Raw genomic sequence first — 17,616 nt, 5'->3', positions numbered from 1 at the left:
TGTGATTAATTATTGTGCCAAGATAGTTATAGTTTTCCACTTGTTCTAAAGTTTTACCTTTAATTGTCAGGTTTTCATCATTATTTTGGGTTTTTGATTTCCTCATAAATTTAGTTTTCTTGATGTTTATTGATAATCCATATTCTTTTCCATACTCAACTATCTTGTTCATTAGCTTTTGGAGGTCTTTAAGGTTGTCTGCTATTATGATAGTATCGTCCGCATATCTAATGTTGTTAATTGGCGTTCCATTTACCTTTAGTCCTGCTGTTTCTCCCTCAAGAGCTCTTTTCATAATTTCTTCAGAGTATGCATTGAATAGTAGTGGTGACAATACACACCCGTGTCGCACTCCTCTTTTAATTTCGAAGTCTTCTGATGTGTGTTCGTTAATGCGTATGTGTGCTTGCTGTTTGTAATATAGATTTGTTATAATTCGAAGGTCATTGTATTGTATTTGTTTTGCTTTGAGGACGTCCATTAGCTGTTTGTGGCGGACTTTATCGAAAGCCTTGTTGTAATCTATGAAACAGACGTACCTATCCTGGTTCACGTCCAAGCATCTCTGGATTAGTACGTTGAATGCAAAGAGAGCTTCACGGGTACCTACGCCTCTACGGAATCCAAATTGCGTTTCTTCAATATCCATATCAAGTGTTTGGTAAATGCGTTTATGAATGATCTTTAAAAACATTTTAAGTGTGTGAGACATCAGGCTTATGGTACGGTGGTCGGTGCATTCTCTAGCATTTTTCTTTTTTTTGGTCAACCATTTGGTTGAGGTCAACCATTTATTGGGTATGTTACCCGACTGATAAATTTCATTAAATAGCTAAAGGATCCCCCAAACCGACGCGAAAGTTTTGCGACGCGAATTTTCCGTAGCGGAACATTCGCAGGCGGAGCGGTAGCGGACAAGGGTTCTCCATATTGACGCGAAATCCGACGCGACTATTCGCCATACAAATGTGAACAAATTATATTTTTAAATCGGCCAACAGGTTTAGGAAATACAAGACATCAAAAATGACTAAATTTTTAAGTGGGCGTAATCTCTATGCACGCAAATTAATAATAATATTATGATATATAATGAAAACTTATCATTTTCTCCTAATTCTGACCCTACACTATTCCAGATTTTATCCTTTTTTCTTATATTTTTATAATCTTCGTCCGTTAAATCATATATTATAGGATATTGTTTAACAATTTCAATGAGTTTTTCTGTAACAACCATTTTAAAACACGCGAAACTACAACGGTAGCGGAAAAAACCGTGCATGCAGAGTTTCATGAAAGGAACGCTGTTCTGCCGCGACCGTTGCGGATTCCGCGCAAAGTGGTCTGAACACGTTCATAATCCGCCGTGCCTAACGATTCGCCGCGATTCCGCGTAGGTTGCGGTTGCGAAAGTTTCGCGTTGGTTTGGGGGATCCTTTAGATCGATGTTGCTCGTCACCTATTTCTCGGTTCCAGATCAATGGGACCCAGCTGAATGTGTGGTCTAGTTGTTAAGAGAACTTCTTCCAGTTCGCTTTTCTAAGATTCCATTTAGGTCAAGGATATGATCTAATTATTGGGATTGATATGCCAATGATAATAATTACTGGATTTAGTGGGTGGGAAGTTTGAAAGGATACTTATCACAGTTGTGAGTGGTCTATCATGTTATGTATCTTTTTCTTCTTGATGTGCCTATCCGTGACGAATGTTGGCGATCATCATGGCAATCTTCACTTTATCTGCAGCAACTCGGAAAAGCTGCACAGATGTTGTGTTGAACCAGGTTCTGAGGTTCTTTAACCAGGATGTTCTTCTTCTTCCTGGACCTCGCTTTCCAAATATTTTTCCTCGTTATGTATCTATGTTCCGGTAATAATTATCTGCTTGAAATTCCAAACGTTGATAAAATATTCATATATCTACACAATACGGTTGTACTAATATTTGAGTCTATCTCCTTCAAAGAACATTCTTCTTTTATGTAAGCCAAATTTTTCCTTGTTTTCCGACGAGACCCGGATTCGAATCCCACCGCGTTGAAAAATGGATAATTTAAATAAAATTAGCTTTGTGGGGAATAGAAATGGCTATTGAATATTGAAGCCAATGCTAAAAAATGTATAGACGTGTATACGTATACAATTTTATTATAAAAAGTGTAATATAAAAAAACAGCTTGTACCATGACCGATTACAATCAAAAGCGTGTTATATGCTCGAATACAATACTTTGTAAGTGAAGGAGTAAATATTTCACAATTGTAAAAGTTTTATTACATCTTCGGTTAAAAAACAAATGCCAGTACAGACAGCGTTACAACATCAAACACAAAAGATATGTTAATGTAGGGTAATTCTGTTAAAAAACAGCACTGCTGTTGGGTTAAAAAATCTCTTGGAGAACGGAGACAACAGTCACTGTCGAGATTTTTGTTTAACTTTGTTCCGTTCTAGTTAATTGTTAATTGTAATGGTCTGTATGCACGCATAACATAAATAATAAATGTTGAGAAATTAAAGTGTTGTCAAGTAAAGAAGTGTGCTTAAGATTTCATTAATACTTTTTAGATAAATATTAATCAGAAAAATTTATAACAACACGACCACGAAAATTAAACAAGGAAACAAACTCACCGAAGGATTTTTGACAAATAAAGGGATCAAACAAGATGCTGTCTCTCTTCAACACTTTTTAAAATATATTTGGAACAAGCTCTGAAAAATTAGAAACAGAAATGCAAGAACATGGATCTCCCATTGAATGACCATACACTAACTACATACTCTTTGTTTCGCAGACGACCAAATATTAATAGCACAAGACTACGATGACATCTGTTACATGACAAGAAAGCTAAAAGAGGAATATAGGAAACGGGGACTAGAGATCAACATAGGAAAAACCAAATATATGAATATCGGTGAAACGCAGCAGAATTTGATCCTCAACAGAGGAGAAAAAATTAGTAAATGCAACGAATATAAATACCTGGGTATGAAAATCAAGAACGACGGAAATTGGACGAAGCCAGTAAAGAACGAAATACTCACTGGCGAAGCGTCCATGTAACCATTGTTACCATTGGTAACAGTTAAAATTTGCAAATAAATATTTTATGACTACTATGAAATAATTCCATTTATATTTTTTAAAAATAGAAATATTTGTTGATAGTATCTACCTAATTCAGTAAAATAGCCAACTAGAAGCACGAAAATATCAGCGAGTTCATGTAAAATCGGTTGCACGTTATTATAATACGCCATTACCACAGTATATAGAGTGCCCTCTTTATACTGTGCCCTTACTTACCGTGCGCCGCGCCGTTATTTACCACTTCTGTGAGTGGCAACGATGGTAGGATCTTTGTATCGGTCAGAGGACTGGATCGTCTCTGAAAATTTTGCGGGCACGATGGCTCTTAAGCCGCTGTGGATTAGTATTCGTGTTACCAAATTTTAATTTGGTGACACGGCTAGGTAAGGGCCGGTAGGTACTTTATGTCCCGGTTAGCTAATCGGGACAGAAAATACCGACCGTAAGAATATCAGACTTAATTAATGCAATTTTAATTATTAATATAATTATAGGTAATAATTATAGTTCCATTTATGAAGTCTGTTATTCTTAGGGCCGGTATTTTCTCGATTAAACTCCGGTTAGTTAACCGTACCTGCCCTTTGGATTCAATTATTGCATAATATGCATTATTAATTATTAATTTATAACTTGTAACTGTACTTGCTTACTATACAGATAACATATCTATACCTTTTTATCCTATATAAATCATATTAATCGATTTTAATTACTTGTCGAAATATATTCATTAACAACATTATTATATGACATATAATAATATTGATTATACAGTACATTGTAGTGTATAATCAATAAAATAAAAATTATTTAATATTTTAGGCTAAAAATAACAAATGAATGTACTGATTAGTATACTAATTATACAATTTGGATTTTTTAATAAAGTATAAAGGTGATATAATACATATTTTACCTAAAAACAACAAATATGTTTTTAGTTTGTAGATACTTTATATAGTTTCTTAAATTTTTAATTTTTTAATTTTATTTCTGTATTTCATCTATTTTTATAATAGACCTGGATCGCGCGTACCAAAAAAAAGTTGATTAATAGCAAGCTGAAAATTCACGGTGTCTAGTCGGACAAACTTTGATGTATAGGAACACTGTATATATAAAAATATTTATAAAATACTTCTGGTTTTGGTAACACTTTAGAAAAAGTCACGCGTCGCCACTGGAAATACTCAGGGCAGGAAAGCAATTACGCTTCTAAACTCAGTACTCTGAGACAAGCAGATAAACAATCAAAACAAAAAAAAAAGATTTTTTTTTTTAGAAGAACGCCGTAGTGAAAAGCATTATAATATACAGCTGCGAAGTATGGCCTATGAAGGAAAAATCGAAACAAATGTTAGTCACCGAAATGGATTTTTGGAGAAGAGCTGTAGAAATATCAAGAAGAGAACATGTCACCAATGAGCGGATAATGTACAATGTACACATACAATAAATGACGAACTCAACGAAATACAACTAAGATGGTTTAGTCACGTACAAAGAATGCATGAGAACAGAATTCCAAAACAAGTACAAAACTGGAAACTGCAAGGTAGAAGAAGAAGAGGTAGACCGAGGAAAAGCTGACAGACAGGAGTAAACAAAGCCATGGATGAAAGAGGTCTACAAGTAGATCAATGTGCGGACAGAGAGGAATATCGAATAGGTATCGGAAGACGGAGAACGTTGTAAACCGATAGTATATAGATAAATATTAAATATTGTATAATAGTTTTTAAATACTTTTCTAGGAGGAACCAGAAGCGCAGAAAGCTGGAAATTGATAAAGAATTTCTTCTTCTTCTTCTTCTTTTATATAGGCAGTACTGCCTGTTTTTCTTCAACGGGGCTTTTCATTCTGCCCCTAAGTTGTCATTCCATCTTTTCCTTGGGCGTCCTATACTTCTCCTGCCTAACGGTGTCTTGTCCCTGGCTATTCTTACTATCCTTGATTCAGACATCCTGCTTATGTGCTCATTGCACTCTTTTTTCTGTTCTTTACCCAGGTAATTATATTGTCTACCCCACATATGCGTCTGATTTCCTCACTTCTTATCCTGTAGTCCTTTTCCAGCAATCCTTCTTAAGATCTTAATTTCGTTGCTTTCCAGATGTCTTCGTGTTTTGCTTGTATGTGGTCTTGTTTCGCCCGTGTAAGTCATAACTGGCCTAATAACTGACTTATATATTCGGGCCTTTGTTTCCAATCTTAGGTGTTTGTTTTTCCAAATTGTGTCGTTTAGGCATCTGGCCGTTCTACTGGCTTTAATTATTTGGTCTTTTACCTCTTATTCGATATTGTTGTCGGCTGATAGATTAATTCCCAGATATTTGAAAGTCATTACTTGTATAATTTGATTGTCTAACTCCAATTTGCATCTTATTGGTTCTTTGGCAATTACAGTGGAACCTCGATAACTCGGATTAATCGGGACCGCGGCCGATCCGGGTTATCGAAAATCCGGGTTAGCCGGATAATATGGTAAAAATTAATAAAATACGGTATACTTACAGATAAACTTGGTTATAATTGAAATAACATGAAATATATACAGGGTGTCCCAAAAGTAGTGGAACGGTCGAATATTTCGCGAACTAAATATCGGATCGAAAAACTGAAAAATACGTGTTCAATCATTTTCAAAAATCTATCCAATGACACCAAACACCAACCCTCCACTACCCCCCCTGGAGGTGGGGTGGGGGGTAACTTAAAAATCTCAAATGGAAACCCCTAGTTTTTCTTGCAGATTTGGATTCGTTACGTAAAAGTAAGCAACTTTTATTCAAGACATTTTTTCGAACTGTGGATAGATGGCGCTATAATTGAGAAAAACGATTTATCCTGATAACATAGGTAAATTATAGAAACAGTCTAATATCTCGAGAAATACACTTCCAAATGAGAAACCAAAAAAAAAGGTTTTAATACTTTTCGAAAACCTATCGAATAACACTAAACATGACCCTCCAACCCACCCCCTGGAGGTGGGGTGGGGGGTAACTTTAAAATCTTAAATAGCAACCCCCACTTTTTATTACAGATTCGGATTCGACATGAAAAATTAAGCAACATTTATTCGAAACATTTTTTAGAATTGTTGATAGATGGCGCTTTAATTGGAAAAATACGATTTATTAGCGCCATCTATCAGCAATTTTAAAAAATGTTTCGAATAAATGTTGCCTAATTTTTCATGACGAATTTGAATCTGCAATAAAAAGTGGGGGTTGCTATTTAAGATTTTAAATTTACCCCCCACCCCGTCTCCAGGGGGTGGGTTGGAGGGTCATTTTTGGTGTTTATCGATAGGTTTTCGAAAAATATTAAAAACCTGTTTATTGGTTTCTCATTTGGAAGTGTATTTCTCGAAATATTAGACCGTTTCTATAATTTACCTATGGTATCAGGATAAATCGTTTTTCCCAATTATAGCGCCATCTATCCACAGTTCGAAAAAATGTCTTGAATAAAAGTTGCTTACTTTTACGTAACGAATTAAAATCTGCAAGGAAAACTAGAGGTTTCCATTTGAGATATTAAAGTTACCCCCCACCCCACCTCCAGGGGGTGTAGTGGGGGTTGGTGTTTGGAGTTATTGGATAGATTTTTAAAAATGATTGAACACGTATTTTTCAGTTTTTCGATCCGATGTTTAGTTCGCGAAATATTCGACCGTTCCACTACTTTTGGGACACCCTATATAAATATGCACAGTACTTACACATCTAAATTACTAAAAACACGCAAACACAAACCTAAGCAAGCAAACGGCTGCGAACAATACAATACTGTATTCATACAGCCATAATCGGAACGATGTTTTGTTATTATGTATTAAGAACAGTGAAAACTAAGACCACTGATTAAAAAGGAATTTTTTAAATAGTCTTTCTTAAACAATGCTAACACAGTTTGAAATAAAAAATAAAGGAATACTACAAACAGGTGCCTGTTGTTTCTGCCGGCTTGTGCCATGAGTCATTTTTACTATCATATAGTTCAAATTACACAAATACACATTATCTCTCAAAGATTATATTACAGACATACATTTTTATTGTTGAAATGTTTATCTGATAATTAACTATTTTGATGGGAAATAGGCCACAATTAAATTGAAAAAATAATTTTATTAACATTTCGACGCCCAGAACGCAAGGGCGCCCATATAAAAATTTTTAGGGGGGGGCCAAACGTGAAGAAGTTGCACATTACATTTTGTATATTTCGGATGACAATATATACAGTAGACTCTCTCTATAACGAACACGGATATAACGAGGTTTCGCTTATAACGAGGTACATTAGGTGTCCCATGAAATTCCTATTGAACTATAACGCTCTATAACGAGGCATATTTGGTTATAACGAGGAAAATTTAAATCGAAGAATACTTGTCTTTACCTGTTTTTAGCGTTGTAATGGTCATAAATAAATAAATGCCCCAACTACCTGTACATAGAAATGCCCAACATCTGTCTTATTATCGAGGCCAGTGCTATAATAAACTCGGCCACCTGTAATAAACATCTGCCTGTTTATCGACCGATATTGAATACTATAGGAAATTTACAATTTATGGCGGCGAAGTCTCATTGTTCACTGTTCAGGTTGACCATCGACACATAATAAACTACGTAGAGGCATCAAAAGATTTCAATATTATTATTGTTTGATATAACGAGATCCGCTTATAACGAGATAATTAATTCACCATTTCAGTTCTCGTTATAGAGGGAGTCTACTGTAGTTTAAACCACCTAAAAAACCTAGTTTGAACCCTGTTGTGAGGAATTATTCATACATTTAAACACTAGACCAAGTTTTTAAATGGAAATGTCATGGGTACCACAAAAGTTGAGCCTCTCTTTAAAACCCGTTTGAAAAGAATACAATGCTTGCAAAGCCTTCCCTTCAACTTTGGCGAGCAGACTAACCAAAAAAGTATGTGTCGAACCAAGTTTTTACTTTAAAATCTTAAAAAGGAGCCCCCTTTATTTTTGCAGATATAGAATCCTTATGAAAAATAAGGCACACATATTCCAAACATTTTTAGAATTGTTGATAGATGCCGCAAATAAATCTCATTTTCCGAATATAGCGCCATTCGTCAACAATTCTAAAAAAGTTCGAATAAATGTTACTTATTTTTTGAGGAGGAAACTCAATCTGCAAGAAAAAACGGGGGTTCCTATTTAAGATTTTAAAGTTAACTCTCACCCCACCTCCAGAGTGTGGAATGAAAAATCCTGTTTGGTATCATTCTATAGATTTTTGAAAAATATTAAACACGTGTTTTTTAGTTTTATTTGGAAGTACATATATTTCTCGAGATATTAGACCGTTTCTATAATTTTGCTGTGGTATCACGATATACCGTTTTTTCCGATTATAGCGCTATCTAGGTATCCAAAATTCGCAAAATGGCTCGAATAAAATTTGCTTATTTTTACAAGGAAAATCCAAATCTGCAACAAAAATTAGGGGTTCCATTTAAGATTTTAAAGTTACCCTCCGCTCCACACCCAGGGGTTGAAGTGGTGGACTTGTTTAGTGTCATCGCATAGATTTTTGAAAATTATTGAACACGTATTTTTCAGTTTTTCGATTCGATGTTCATTTCGCGAATTATTCGGCCTTTCCGCTACTTTTGGGACACCCTGTATATAACACTCATTCATCATGAAAGATCACCTGTTTTTCATTTAAATAAAATTGTTCTGATCATCATAATGCACACTTTAAAAATAATCTACTTACTAAAAAAATACTTTTGCAAACTAAAATTTGACTATGTTCAATAACTTTTAAAAATTATTTTTCAGTATGAATTATTTCAAAATATAAATATGTACTTTATACCAGTTGTTAAAGACAAATGGCTTATTAGTGATTATCGATCAGAGATCGGAATTCTTGCTGATATGGTTTTTTTGCAGTATAAATGATTCATTTAATTTGTAATTTTGGGTGTCGATTACAGTGTATATGTTTCCCACGCCTCTACTCTCTTTCAATGTTTTCGTTAGTAGCATACCGTGATTGTGGGAAATGTGTATTATGCACATTCCATACAGACCACTGTCGCAGACACAAAGATTTTCTGTTAAACTATTAATAACTACCCAATATGTGAATTTTTTTTATTAATAAATATGTTGTTTCCAATTTATCTCTCAAAATTATCCAATAATGTTTTGACAAAAATGCGTTTATGTAATATAAATTTAATTTTTTTCTTTCCCGAAAATCTAGGGGGGGGCCACGGCCCCCCCCTGCCCGTGTGTATGGGCGCCTATGCCAGAACGGGTGTCAGTGTCAAAATACAAAATATGTACTGAAAATCAAAATGTTTATCTGATGAAAATCGGTCCGGGTTAGCCGGACTTCCGGGTTATCGGAGGCCGACTTATCGGGGTTCCACTGTACTAAGCTTTTTGTTTTTTGGGCTGATATTTTCATATTCGTTTCTTTTGCGTTAATGTTGAAATCGTGCAATAATCTTTGTAGGTCGTCTTCGCACTCTGCTACTAACGCGGTGTCATCAGCGTAACAGAGTATTTTTATCACAAGAATCTACAGGTCGAGCAAGTCTCGTAAATTTCACGATTGCGAGCCACGCTTCACGCAACCGTGTTTGCGTACTTGTGTTTCGAGTTGCGTGGTCGTGCAGAGTTATATTTACCAATTCGCGCAATCGTACTTAAGACGCTGTGTCAGGTGAGGTGTTTGAAAATTTGTGTAACTTGATTGCTTGATTCTGTGGTGTGAAGGTGGTTAAACTTTTGTTTTATTTTTTTTTGTTTTGTTTGTTTTTGTTGTTGCGAATATATCGCAGAAAGTTTTTAGATGAAGTAATTGTATGATGAAGATAACACAGAAAATACAAGAGGGCAGCATACTTTGCAAAACAACTGTTACAATTTGAAATCAACAATTTGTTAAGTTGTTGTCTTGCAGAGGAATATTTATAATCAATGCTTGCAGGTAAAAAAAGTGACTTTTTAAAAAATTATATCTTGGAAACTAAAAATTATTTTTATTTATAATTGAAACATGTAAAAGTATAGTACTCTCAAAAAAATTTCAGCCAAAAATATTCATTTTTGTAGAGTTGACTGCAATTTTTCGACAACAGCCCTTTTTTGCCGTGAGCAGCATAACAAGTCCAGTCTCATCTGAAATCAAAGTTTCTTGTAGTTTATACCTCTGGCTAGTGAATCAACAAAGGATTTTTTATTAGATGAGGTCATTTTTGTTTTATAAAAAAAACTACTTTAAAAATGAGAAAAATTGGGGTCAAAAATGTGTTTAAACTTATGTAAAATCTTCAAATTTCATTTTTTTTTAATTCCTTCGTTCATATTCTAGCCAGAGGTATAAACTACAAGAAACTTTTTGATTTCAGATGAGACTGGACTTAGTTATGCTGCCAACGCAAAAAAAAAAGCGTAACAGAGTATTTTTATCACAAGAATCTACAGGTCGAGCAAGTCTCGTAAATTTCACGATTGCGAGCCACGCTTCACGCAACCGTGTTTGCGTACTTGTGTTTCGAGTTGCGTGGTCGTGCAGAGTTATATTTACCAATTCGCGCAATCGTACTTAAGACGCTGTGTCAGGTGAGGTGTTTGAAAATTTGTGTAACTTGATTGCTTGATTCTGTGGTGTGAAGGTGGTTAAACTTTTGTTTTATTTTTTTTTGTTTTGTTTGTTTTTGTTGTTGCGAATATATCGCAGAAAGTTTTTAGATGAAGTAATTGTATGATGAAGATAACACAGAAAATACAAGAGGGCAGCATACTTTGCAAAACAACTGTTACAATTTGAAATCAACAATTTGTTAAGTTGTTGTCTTGCAGAGGAATATTTATAATCAATGCTTGCAGGTAAAAAAAGTGACTTTTTAAAAAATTATATCTTGGAAACTAAAAATTATTTTTATTTATAATTGAAACATGTAAAAGTATAGTACTCTCAAAAAAATTTCAGCCAAAAATATTCATTTTTGTAGAGTTGACTGCAATTTTTCGACAACAGCCCTTTTTTGCCGTGAGCAGCATAACAAGTCCAGTCTCATCTGAAATCAAAGTTTCTTGTAGTTTATACCTCTGGCTAGTGAATCAACAAAGGATTTTTTATTAGATGAGGTCATTTTTGTTTTATAAAAAAAACTACTTTAAAAATGAGAAAAATTTGGGGTCAAAAATGTGTTTAAACTTATGTAAAATCTTCAAATTTCATTTTTTTTTAATTCCTTCGTTCATATTCTAGCCAGAGGTATAAACTACAAGAAACTTTTTGATTTCAGATGAGACTGGACTTAGTTATGCTGCCAACGCAAAAAAACTTAAACTCTACAAAAATGAATATTTTTGGCTGAAACTTTTTTTGAGACTACCTTAAGTACTATACTTTTACATGTTCCAATTATAAATAAAAATAAATTTTAGTTTTCGAGATATAATTTTTTTAAAAAGTCACTTTTTTTACCCACAAGACCCCTTAAAAAAATGTTTGGAAGAATATGTTTGATGGCCAAGATGCATACATATATTTAGAAGGAAAGTTCCTGATTTCTGTAGTATAATACATAATACCGAAGAGGAAGTAGCCCTAAGCGCCGGACTCCACTTGCGATTTGTAGTTGTGAAGATTGAACACATTCTTTCAAATAGAAGTCAATCCATGATTATTTAGTCACAAATGGATTGACTTGTATTTGAAACAATGTGTTCAATCTTCCTGATTACAAATCGCAAGTGGAGTGCGGCGGTAATAACACCAAAATATTCCATATAGGTCCATAGAAGGTACACACGACATTGAAAAATTCCTGGAATATCCCCGAAAACATGTTCCCTGAGAACATCCCAGGAAAATCCTGTGTCAGCATTTTAAACATTACCTGAATGTCTTATTGGAACATTCCATGAATGTCCACGAATGTTCTCTGGACATTCAAAATATATTTTGTAGACATTCCCTGGATATACCAGAAATACAGTGATGAGCGCTCTAATAACCGGCAAAATAGCACAAAAGATGTATTAAGTAGTGAGATAAAAAGACATGAAACTAGTCGAGCTGGGAAATTTAGCGATATTAACTTATACATTTAGATTGTATTGATTGTGTACCACCTTCAGACGTATCAGACGAGTTTGGAAACTACCACTGTCACAGTGACAGTTTTAGTTGACATACTCCTCCGATATGTGTAAAGGTGGGATCAATATAACGTAAATTTAAAGGTTAATTTCGCTAAATTTCCCAGCTCGACTAGTTTCATTTCTTTTTATCTCACAACTAAATATTTTGCCGGTTATTAGGGCACTCATCACTGTACATCCTTGCTGATGTGACAATACCTCCTATCTGTTTTTTCATGAGTTTTGTATGAGAGATGGAAAAACATGTTTTAAGGTCACCTCCTGTGTTCATATGTAAGTTTTGACTTGTTTTGTAGTTCATAGATAGTTTAATTTACTACAAAACAAGTCAAAAAATATCATATGAAAACAGGAGGTGACCCTAAGACAAGTTTTTAGTCTCTCTTACAAAACTCATGAAAAAACAGATAGGATGTATTATTACATCACTGACGATATGTGGCCATACCAAATAATACATCCTTGATAAATATAAACATTTTTATTGAACAAAATCTTTTCATACATTTTTTTAATGCAATTTACTGATATTCCTAAATATTTCAAAAAAATGTGTCACATTTGCTTTGTAAACCTTTCTTTTGCCTTTCGTAGCCACATATTCCGTTTCCTTCCTGGTTTTTTTGTAGACCACTTCTCTCAGCTGATTCTAAAAAAAATAAAATAAATGGTAATTTTTCTATCCTTTACAATTAACAATCAGAAGAAATATTATTTACAGATAATGATATGTATAATAATAATAATAGGTTTGTTCTAGCATCAGTTTGAAACCATCAGCGAATAGTGGACCAGCGCGAGTAGAGGGGATCGCACTGGTGACTGTATTATGTTCTTTTACTGACCAACTGTTTGCTGATGGTTTTTGACTAGTTTGACCGTTTGCTAGAACAAACCTAATAATAATGAATATTTTGTATTTTGACAATGACATCTGATGTGGAAGTCAAAACATTAATAAAATTATTTTTTCAAGTTAACTTTCACATGCGCGTCTTAAAATTTAATACTTATATCATAAATAACTATTAAAACTATCTTAAGAGGAAACAGTATAGATCAACAGGTAGCGAAAATGTGTTCCAAGATTGCGGCTGTAATTTTGAATATTTTTTCAAGATATTTGGCACACATATTCGTAATATAATAAAGAATGGCGGTACAGAGCCCAATTTGAAAAATATATTAATATGTGGAAATTACTCTGTAATTAAATACAATATAAAAAAAAACGAGCTTGTACCGCCATTAAGAAGAACAAAAAAATACACTTTTTTCAAATACAACTTTTTTTATCCGATTTTGTGTTATTTTGGAACTACTAAAATTTTTTATTTCATTAGTAGTTCCAAAATTACACAAAATCTATGCATCGGATAAAAAAGTTTATTTGAAGAAAGTGTATTTTTTTGTTCTTCTTAATGGCGGTACAGGCTCATTTTTTAAATATTGTATAATTACAGAGTAATTTCCACATATTAATATATTTTTCAAATTGGGCTCTGTACCGCCATTCTTTATTATTTTACGAATACGTGTGCCAAATGCCTCGAAAAAATATTCAAAATTACAGTGACAATCTTAGAACACGTTTTGGCTACCTGTTTATCGCTACTGTATTACCTTAAAACATTGCAATTTGCTAAACCAGTATATTTTACTCTACTACTACTCTACTAGCTACCTCATTTTCCACTGTTTCTAAAGACTTGTTTACATGGGTAGAGTTTTGAGGAGAGTAGAGTAGTGGTAGTACTCTACCAAAAATGGCTTGATACCATTCACGTGAGGAGAGTACAAGTATAGTACTGATGCTAGTATAGTGAAACCGATTTTTGTATTTTTAAACACTCTTGATTATAAGTGCACCTTAAATTCTTAATTTTTTGCTTAAGCTTGTTTACTCCAAAGCCCCCTTTGCCATTCTTTCGACGATTTCATCCTCCGCAGCTTGCTGCAAACTTTTATTTCTGTAGTATACACTACCTAAATTCCATAAACACTGGTATTCGCCGTATTATAGCTCTACAAGTTTTAAAGTTTCATCTTCGGTGAACTTCATTTTCACTATTTACACAAAACACAATTCCAGCCAGAATGACAGTGCCCCCATGTACTCTCCTACCTACTCTATTCTGCCATAATTGAGCGTGTTCCATGGGTAGAGTGTGCAGCCGAGTAGACATTTTGGCAGTAGTGGTGGTCATAGAGTAGTTACTTTGCCATAGGTTGCTAGTCACTCTACTTTAACTCCAACTATACACTCTACCAGCTATTCTACTGTGCTGAGCATTTTTACAGGTAGAGTTACTCTACTCTATCAAGTACTTGCATCATTACTCTACCCGTGTAAACAAGTCTTAAATCTACTGAATGAAAATCTACTTAATCTTAATCTACTCTTAATGAAAAATGTCTAAAATCATTTACCCACCTAGTATTATTGTAGAATTTAAGACAGTCCAGTGCCTTATAAATAATTTCAATATGAATATTTTTCCCTTTAATTCTCCTTTGATACCACTCCATTTTAGATTTTGGGGAACTTATTTCATTGTGTTTATAGACCATATTTATTGAAGGAACCCAATCTGGAGATTGTTATTATCTATTAAGTCGGCTGGTTTTCCTATAAGATTAAAATGTTAACATCTTCAAAAATCGTTACTGTTGTAATTGTAACTTACCAGATATAAAATGATTACAGCAGACAGGACAGGAAAATTTTCATTTCGCTAGTAAAACCTGTACATTGTATTGCATTTAACCATTGTTGTCTCTCAGATACCTTATTTAGTTCAGTTTAAAAGTGAACTTTATCTTGACTTTATCACACTTCAAAACACAACACCAATGAAGCATATTATCTTTCTAAATGAATACTTCCAGAGAAAATGTTAAATTAATCTTTGTACAACACAAAATTACAAAGAAATACAACTAAAATTATCTAAAACTCATTAAGAACAGATAGAATAAGATTTATCTTTTACACCCAGTAGCCATATTGACATATTGATTTAATTTTGAAAACGATTATATTTAAATTTGGTAAATATAACTCCGTACGACCACGCAACTTGAAACACAAGTACGCAAACACGGTTGCGTGAAGCGTGGCTCGCAATCGTGAAATTTACGAGACTTGCTCGACCTGTAGATTCTTGTATTTTTATCTCTCTATTGCCCATTTTGTACCCTCTTTTTTTCTTCACTTGTTTTATTATTGCATCCAATATTATGTTAAACAGTAGAGGGCTTAGTGTTTGTTTTTTAGCAAATCCTTGCCTGATTCCTGTGTTTGTTTCTATGGGTTCTGTTATTATTCCATTGACTTTCATTTCTATTTTATTTCTTACATAAGTATATGTTTTCTATCATATATGTTTTATGATATCCAGTGGTAGATTTTTCATCTTTTAATTTGATTCTATCAAACGCTTTCTCTAGGTCTATGAAACAGAAAAAGGCTGGTTTGTTATATTCTAATGATTTCTCCGCTATTTGCCTTATCACAAAAACTGCATCGTTACATGATCTTCCACTTCTAAATCCTTGTTGTTCATCCGATATATTTATGCATGCCATTATTTTCTCCATAAGTATTTTTGTTGTGAGTTTCAGTATAGTGCTCAGTAAATTTATCCCTCTATAGTTACTGGGGTCTGCCCTATCACCTTTCTTAAATAACGCTATCATTTGAGTGTTTCTCCATTCTCCTGGAATTCTTCCTATACAGTGGAACCTCGATAACTCGGATTAATCGGGACCGCGGCCGATCCGGGTTATCTAAAATCCGGGTTAGCCGGAGAATATGGTAAAAATTAATAAAATACGGTATACTTACAGATAACCTCCATTATAATTACAAAAACACAAATGCTCAGTACACATTTAAATTACGTATAGTTGTATAGAGTGTAGAGTTTTGTTCATTTCTTGGTAAAAAACTCAGTCATACTGTAGATGTACCGACACCACATGATGCTGCAATAAATTGATTTTAAAGATTCGCCTTTATCAATCCAACCTAATGCTTCTAGTTTCTTTTCCATTGTCACTACAACATTTTTACGTTTTGTTGTCATTACGTAGACAAAAAAGAATGTGTGTGTACTTTGTACGCACGTAAGAAGTTATACTTCTGTTATATGATTATATGATTATAAACGAAATTAATATTCTTTTTATTTATATTTTATTTAAATATTAAACTAATTTATACTTACTACTTCTCAAACATTTTTATTAAAACAGTGCCAAAAATTAAAATAATAAAAGAATAAAACACACACACAAACACATTAAAAATGCCACAAATGATTTCTGAACATTAATTGTCGGAAATTTTTTTAACTAAATACGTATTTTCTGAAAATAAAATTATATGATAAATATACTTACAATCATAAAATATATAAAAAAAAAATAAAAAAATAAAAGTGTCTATTGGGATTCGAACCAGCTTACCAGCGCGGCTGGTATTGGCGTTGTATTGGCGTTCACTCGCATTAAACTCTTCGCCACGGAGACAGTGTGTCATTATGTGCGAAGATCGACTAACTAAACGGATTAAACTTTTGACATTTTTGAATTATGTAAATCAAATTATTTTGATTTTGAATTGAAATGATTTAGAATTGAAAAAATACAACAAAACATAGAGTAAGAAAACAATATATTAGGTGAATATTGATAGAAATTTTGATGGTAATCAAATTATGTAAATAAAAGTATTACATACTATGTATTTTGGTAGTTTCAAATAGGTAGGTATACTACATTCGCTCTCGCGAGATTTTTTTTGACACTGACGTTAGTAATTTCTTTTTTGAAAAATTCAGTTGTCAGAAGTGACTGGAAATTACTACAAAACCAACGCACCTACTCATATCCAATATTATTAATAGTAAACAGACATAAAAATAACATAAACCTTACGCCAATCAATATTTATTTATTTAAACCATTATAATGTATTGATAGCAAATGAGAAAATTATTTATTGTACAAAATAAAAATATTTTGTAGAAATAAACTTCACAAAATTTTATGAGATTAGTAGACACTCCCACTATTTCTAATAATTCTTCTTTTTTTAATGAAAGATTAAGTTGATTTGAGTTGATTTTAGCAGTTAATAGTGTGAGGTAGGAATTTTTGTGTTGTACGTTTCCTATTCCGAATGTCTCAAAAAAAATCTCGCGAGAGCTAATGTAGTATACCTATGATACATTTACAATTATTACGTATCTGTTGCTTTAAAAACTATTTAAAAATCACTACAATTATAAACTTTTTTGTTTCTGTCCTCACAACAATAAAACTAA

At 33.3% G+C, this 17,616-nt stretch overlaps 1 protein-coding gene and 1 long non-coding RNA gene across 2 annotated transcripts in view; one reads left to right on the top strand and one right to left on the bottom strand.

The window, feature by feature from the left end:
• LOC114326462 (uncharacterized) overlaps positions 1-17,616 on the top strand; it is a 92,159-nt gene that overhangs the window by 34,626 nt on the left and 39,917 nt on the right. The window lies entirely within an intron of this gene.
• Positions 12,419-15,454, bottom strand: LOC126888468 (uncharacterized). The gene is made up of 3 exons (XR_007699566.1): positions 14,974-15,454; positions 14,721-14,915; positions 12,419-12,935 (listed from the first exon to the last, which is right to left on the bottom strand). It is a non-coding gene; the product is annotated as an uncharacterized LOC126888468 (long non-coding RNA).

The sequence above is a fragment of the Diabrotica virgifera genome, chromosome 7, assembly GCF_917563875.1.
Source record: "Diabrotica virgifera virgifera chromosome 7, PGI_DIABVI_V3a".
Lineage (NCBI taxonomy): Eukaryota > Metazoa > Arthropoda > Insecta > Coleoptera > Chrysomelidae > Diabrotica > Diabrotica virgifera.
Note: the sequence above shows the minus strand (reverse complement) of the source record. Positions and strands in the feature narration are given on the sequence as shown.